Source organism: Podarcis pityusensis (genome assembly GCF_964106645.2).
Source record: "Podarcis pityusensis genome assembly, chromosome: 12".
NCBI classification, from domain to species: Eukaryota; Metazoa; Chordata; class Lepidosauria; order Squamata; family Lacertidae; genus Podarcis; species Podarcis pityusensis.
Window position 1 is genome coordinate 57,568,211 of NC_138037.1, and position 7,274 is coordinate 57,575,484.

At 44.2% G+C, this 7,274-nt stretch overlaps 1 long non-coding RNA gene across 1 annotated transcript; it reads left to right on the forward strand.

The window, feature by feature from the left end:
• Positions 1-368: 368 nt before the first annotated feature.
• Positions 369-2,335, forward strand: LOC308460092. Its single transcript, XR_013978473.1, has 2 exons — positions 369-1,012; positions 1,447-2,335. It is a non-coding gene; the product is annotated as an uncharacterized lncRNA (long non-coding RNA).
• Positions 2,336-7,274: the final 4,939 nt, after the last annotated feature.

The window sequence follows — 7,274 nt, forward strand, 5'->3', positions numbered from 1 at the left end:
TAGTCACTTTTTAATGCTAACCTACCTTATTTGGACTTTCTGAAACAATATGCAAACCGAAACACAGCTATCCTTCAAAATTCTCCAAATTTTGGTAATGCAACTCTCTAACTGAATAGTGCACACAACGCTTAGGTATTAGGGGAAAGCTTCCATAAAAATGAATATATTTGTGAAAATTACATACATAAATGCATTATATTAGAGAAATTGCTTGCAAAAATGTGTTGCAAAAATTGCATATTTATATATTAAGAGAAATGTGTACATTGTTGTGAGAACTATTTTTAAAAAAGAAAAAAATGACAAACTGACATAGAGAACTGATGCATGGTAATTAATTAGTTAAGATATGGACAGATGTAAGAGGATGGGTGCCAGTGGAGGGAGTCCCCTGGAGCGCCTCTGGAGCTGGACAGTGGGCAGGGGTGTTCTGGGCAGTTTCACTTGCTGGAGGAGATCTAGGACTGTGGAGGGCAGGATGGCGCAGTGCAAGTATAAATCCTGGTTGTAGCAACAGCCACAACAATTGAGATCTGCCTGCTCCCTCTGCCCTGGTACCTCACCAGAAGGGGACAATGACAAGACCCCTTGGGAGTTTGTGGACTTTCCTTCCTTGGAGGACTTTAAGCATTTTAAGCAGAGATTCCTGCATTGCAGGGGGTTGGACTAGATGGCTCTTGGGGTCTCTTCCAACTCTACGTTTCTATGAATCAGTGGCTGGATCTATACACATTTAAAAATGCTACAGAAAACATGTTATAAAAGCTCTTAATGGATAATCCCATTGGCGACGGATCACAGCTCTAAAGTGCCATCTGGTGCCGCATCATTTATAACGCAGTTATAACTATATAATTGACGAGTGTCGCTGAGTCCTGTGATCCTATTATCTTGCCCCTGGCTAAAGCTGAGACAGTCTGTGATTGATATGAGAGGAGTGACCAAGATGACCAATCATGGTGCCTTTTCCACTGATGAAGATCATGATTCCCTCTGACATTATGCACAGGTTAGTCCAATTGGATTTGATGATTAATGGACCACAGAAGCTTTCATTCTGACTTTGTACTATAATGCACCAGCTGTTTCTAATGTTCTTACCAGCCCCATATTATAAAATAGCTTCAGGGTTACTTCTGGCAGTATCTGCCACTGGTGCACTTTGCCAAAATCGAACTTCTCTACAGATGATTCTTTTTAACAGAGTAGCAAATTGCTTGAGGCAGTAGGATTACTTAATTATGAAAGTATTTAGCTAAAAGTTTTTTTATGTTCTGGAGGAAGGTTCCATTTGATTAGGAAGTATCCTTGCAATGCTATGAGTTATTACAACTTTATTGAATTGTATTAATTGTTCTGATGAACTTGCTGCTGCTGTTTGCTTTATTTATACACTAGTGTGTTTGATGGTATAGTGATTGCAATATTTCTTCTTCTTTGTAGTGCTGTCATTATTATTGTGAGCCACTTTGAGCTCAACATTTGCCGCTTGGAAAGAAGAATACAAATATCAAATCAAAATCGGGGTGGAAGCTCTCCCCCTCTCCATGGGAGCCATAGCAGAGCGAGCATGAAGAGTGACAAATAAGTAAAAAAATGGAGAATGTTTTTGTGTTTCGTTTTAACAGATGAATAAAACAACACATAAAGGGTGGTGGGGCGGGAGGGTAACAACAGAAAGAAGAGAAACAACAACCAGCCTGAGCTGGAAGAATAACAACACAGTGGAGAGGAGGCAGGTGGGTTCTGCTTTGAGTGAAGGCAGAGATGAACTGAAGGACCAGCAGAGAAAGGCGCCTTCATGGCGGGGGGCAGGGGGAAGCTAATCTAGACAGACCAATGGTCATGGCAGCTTTCACCATACCTTCATTAAAGCTTGACAGGTTTGCCTGGTGCAAGATGTGGCATACGGGCAACTGAGCATTCCTGAAAGTGTTCAAAGGCTTTGTGCTCCCTCCTTGTACTCTGTGCTCAGCTATGTCTCTGTATGCCATGTAGTGCCTTTGCTAAATTAACATTTGCATTAAGAATAAAGTTTGAATGCAGAACTCTTTAAGTCTCAGGCTAGCACTCAAACTATTCAATTATCTAAGGGTTTAGGAAATAGAAAATGGGATTTATTCAGACATTAACCTATTTGCTTTCCCTCTGTCTCCTCACTGAATTTTTTCCCTCTTTTAAAAAACCCCTCAAGTGAACTTGAAGGATTTGCCAGCTGTTCACCTTCAAAATGAGGTTATTTTCTAGTACAGCCATATAATAATGGTGTTTCTGATGCGGTAACTAGTACTTGTTATGCAGTTTTGTGAATAAAGCTCTGTACTATCTTCAATTTATGTTTATTTTATTTAAAATCAAAATATTTTACATGAATAATCTTTCCTAATCTCCAATCCTGTTAAGGAATTTTTCAGTCTGAGTGCCAAACAATATTTAACTGAACTGCACTACTTTTGTGCTTTCGAACTGCTAGGTTGGCAGGAGCAGGGACCAAACAATGGGAGCTCACCTCATTGTGGGTTCGAATCCCCACAACGAGGTGAGCTCCTGTTGTTTGGTCCCTGCTCCTGCCAACCTAGCAGTTTGAAAGCACAAAAGTGCAAGTAGATAAATAGGTACCGCTCCGGCGGGAAGGTAAACGGCGTTTCCGTGCGCTGCTCTGGTTCGCCAGAAGTGGCTTAGTCCTGCTGGCCACATGACCCGGAAGCTGTACGCCGGCTCCCTCGGCCAATAAAGCGAGATGAGCGCCGCAACCCCAGAGTCGGTCATGACTGGACCTAATGGTCAGGGGTCCCTTTACCTTTACTTTAGAATGTAGGTAGAAGAATATTTTGATTGACTGCCTCCTCATGATTGAACACAAAAATCTCAGAAACACCACTCATAGCAAGAAATGGGCAAACAGCCTCTGTTTAACCCACGGAAATGAATATACTTAACAGATTTTTAAAATATGCACACATAGGTAAAGACTATGTGTAAAGTCTGGTGGAATGCATCATTCACATGGATAGAAGTGATCAGTTTTGTTTCCTGTTGACTTTATCTGTGCTCCTCAGACTGACGATTTTGAGCTGTCAGGCTCAAAATCATGTTTCTTGCTGGCATCCGTCTGTCTTGGGAGACAATGAAATTAAGCTGTTGGAAGGTTGCAGCACCTTCTGTGATTGTTGAGACAATACAGGAGAAACATGTCTTGTTGCAGCCAGTGGCGGAGCTTCATGCTCCGGCACCGGGGGCGGAGAGCAGGTGGGGCGGGGCCGGCGCGTGTCCCGGGGCGGGTTGCCTAGCATGGGCAGGGGGGGCAGCCACGATGGCACCCTGGGGATTGCGCTGCCGGGGGCGGTGCACTCCCCCCGCACTCCTCTTCCTCCGCCAGCGGTTGCAGCTGGGGCAGCTGAAGTGGCCAGCTGTGCTGCTGCAGATGCACCATGGCATTAGTTCTCTCTGCACTCCTCCCAGTGGTCATTTCTCCTCTTGTCACTGCTACAGATACACAACTTGACTGCCTGCAAGGGATTCCCACACGGCAGGGTTGTTGCTGCCAGCCTTCATGTCATCTTTGTAACAGTCGGTCTGCCAGCTCCCCACAGGGCATGCCCTTGGGCTTCCTGCCATCTTTCATTTTGTGGACATAGCCAAGCCAGGGTAGACTTTGCTAGTACTGCTTCAACCCATGCTGAGAATGCTCTTGGATGTTACTGAAACACGTGCAAAAACTTGTCACAAGCAAGTTGTTTCTGGTGGCCATTATGTCCATCCTAGATCTGTGTGCATTTCACAACTGTGCAGATCCCCCCCCCCCCGGGATTTCTGTCCACCTGGGAGGGAGTATGTTACGGTGGGGTGGGGGACATTTTGACCATTCAGCCCTTATTTGAATAGCATGGTGAAAAAGAGACTTACTCCAAAGGAAAGCATTGAAATTCTTAAAGCTATTGCATTCAGTAATTCAGCCATGATAGCAGTTACAGTGGCCTAAGGTAACCCGAATTATTTCCCTAATTGTTTTGTTTATTCTTTGCTTTATTAAATATAAGACTATAATAGAATCAAGTAACTGCTATGAAATCACAAATACATTCTTGCTCATATGCTGTGTTTCTCTTAATTTGTCTCAGGGTGTACTGTTTCTATACTCCTTTCGTTTGGAATAATTAACCCAGTGGTTAGATTATACTTTTTTTAAAGAAATGTTTCATACTCTACCATCTCCATAGAAATAAAGAGAGAACTGTTCTTATATCTTCTTATATAGATACAAAGATGTCTCCTGCAGTGAGGTTTAACAGAGGGAGGGCCCTTCACACAGCACTTTAGCCAGCCGCTTTGTGAAACACCGGACCCTCTCTTAAAATGGGCTGTGGCTTGAGGTTGTGGGGGGAGATTGGCGCAAGTGGTGAAGGGCATTGGTCATGTGGGGGGGAGGGCAATGGAGTAGGAGGGGCTGGTGAGCAAAGCAAGTGGGGTGGCAACCCCTAGTGTATGTGTGTGTAAGAATAAAAGTCATCCACACCACGTGTGCCATTCAGAACACACAGCCTTTTTGCCAATTTTTCTGATCAAGCAGTTCTCCATACATTCTGGCTCCATTGTATGACATGTAGATAGATGTTCAAGTCCTTTCCAGTTTTGAGCTATGAAGAGTCGCACCGACACCCAAAGAAAAGTAATGAGTTGCTTGTACTGTAGATTGAGTTGGTCTTCTTGAATATTGTCAATAAACCCAGACATTGATTACATTGTACATGCCAATTTGTAATATTGCTTATTTGTACAGATACTCTCTCGCAGAAGGGTTGCACTTGTTCACACAGCCACCACATACGGAATGTCATACCAACTAATGCCAATGTTTTTGTTGTTCTAATGATGATTGACTGTTCTGAGTGGCTTTGTGACCGAACTTGGGGTGTAAATCCTTGAAATAAGCATAAATAATTCCATCCCCATGTGAATACTCATTCCCATTAGCTGCACACAATGAGACCTGCTTCCATATTTGGCTCTCCCCTACTGGATTGGGGCAATTATATACTTGCTATCTTCTTTCTTGCAACATCTTCTGTGACTATATTCACTCCTTCAACTTTTTCTTGAATTTCTAACAGGGGTTTCTAAAGCAAGAGCCTCTTTCCTGTTGCGCATTGGGAATAAGCTCTACTCTGTATTCTGTGCTTTTAAGGCACCCTGCCTGATTTCTGGCTTTATTGATCACCTCTGGTTTAAATGAAAACCAATTTAGACTCAAGGAAACTTAGGGAAAGAAAGAAGCCAATAAAAAAGAGCCCTGAAATAAAAATGGAAAAAAGCCTCAATATTTTGGCTCTGTTTTCCTGCTTTATACAACTGTTAACACCGTGCATTAAGGGTCTAATAAAAATACATCTGCTTCTATTGTAGAAGTTTGTTTAAACAATGACCTTTTACAGGGAGAAGGAGCTTGAATAAAGATAAATGGAAAGGGATGAAAGTTTATCTGTAGAGGGCAAGAGCAAAAACCCTTAAAAGTTTAATTCCAGTTATCCTCTGTCTGGACCACTTGTGCAATAAAGTCAAAGTAATCTACTAACTTTGTGAATTCACATGTTATCCCCACAGCACGCCCCAAGGATATGGAACGACATGGAAATCAAGCCACATGGGGAGTTACTACAAGGCCTCATAAGATTCCACCCAGTTTCCTGCTGTGGTTCAAATTGTCCTAAACAAGGTGGAGACCATGTCACCACATGTGGATACTCATGCAAACTGATATCTATGGAGTGTGGTATCAGCTGCTCTAGAGGTACCAGTATATTATACCAATCAGGTCTGAACTGGAGCCCTAGATCTCATTTTAGATCGAGTCACTGTTTTTATGTGATGAGGCAACCTCAAGGGATGCTGACAGTCTCCTCTAACCATTCCATCTCCCTTTCTGTCTCTCCACTGGCACTCCCTAGGCTCAGTCGGAAGGTGTTTGCACATGCCTGTTTCAGCAAACTGTAGCTAGAGCAGGAGCAGTTGTGACCTTCAGGCTCATGCTATGACAGCTGTGGGGTGGGATGAAATGTGGTCAGCCGACTGATCTGCCTCAAAGTTCCCTCTGTTTTCTTGCAAGTGTATCTGCATGTAGGGCTTTGTTGAATACCTTCCTAAGTGCCCTTTTTGGGCTAAATTCCTATTGCTAAATGGTTTTTCTCCAAACTGTTGGCCAGTGATTTGTAGGTAGCAACTGCCAGCCATCAAAATCCATCAATGCCGCTTTAAACAAGCATCTTCTAGCCACCATCTTTTAAGGGAAGAAGCATCTTTCAGTGATTTCTCCCAGCAGGGCTGTCCATCAGGCAGGCTGGGGCAGCCATCTTGGATGCAGAATTCCATGGGGTGGTTCCTCCGTGGGCACCCTGCCCACTGCTGTCGTTGCCAGAGATATGGCTTCCAGGAAGAGCTCGACAAAAGCCACCACCATGTGATCCTAGCAAGTGGGGCTGTGGCAGCAGGAAGAGCACCATCCTGTTTTGCCTCAGGCAACGGAATGGGGCAGGACAGCCTTGGCTCCCAGTTTGCATAGCCACCACCACAAGTTGTCTTTCTCTACTTTCCTCTCTGCATCACTGAAGTTAAATGTTATTATTATGATTTTGTTTCCAATTGAAATAACTTGGTGCCACTGGATCACTACATGATCTGCAACCCCTATTCAGAGAGACTCACTGAAATTAATGAGCCTAAGCTAAAAAGGTAAAGGGACCCCTGACAATTAAGTCCAGTCGTGAATGACTGGGGTTGCGGCGCTCATCTCATTTTAAAGGCCAAGGGAGCCAGTGTAAAGCTTCTGGATCATGTGGCCAGCATGACTAAGCCGCTTCTGGCGAACCAGAGCAGTGCACGGAAACGCCGTTTACCTTCCCGCCGGAGTGGTACCTATTTATCTACTTGCACTTTGATGTGCTTTTGAACTCCTAGGTTGGCAGGAGCAGGGACCGAGCAACGGGAGCTCACCCCATCGCGGGGATTCGAACCGCCGACCTTTCAAATGGCAGGCCCAAGTGGCACAGTGGTTTAACCCACAGCGCCACCCACGTCCCCCCTGAGCCTAAGTTATGTCCATTAACTTCAGTGGGTCAAGTCTGAGTAGGGAGGCTCTAAGGGCGTGGTGCTTGCCTTTTGGGAAAGTAATGCTGCTGTTTCAAAGAACATGGTCTGTCTGGGTGCCCAGCGGCCTCTCACCACACACTGTTCACATTTATCAATAGATATTTTAAAAATGCTTGGAGTCTCCAGTA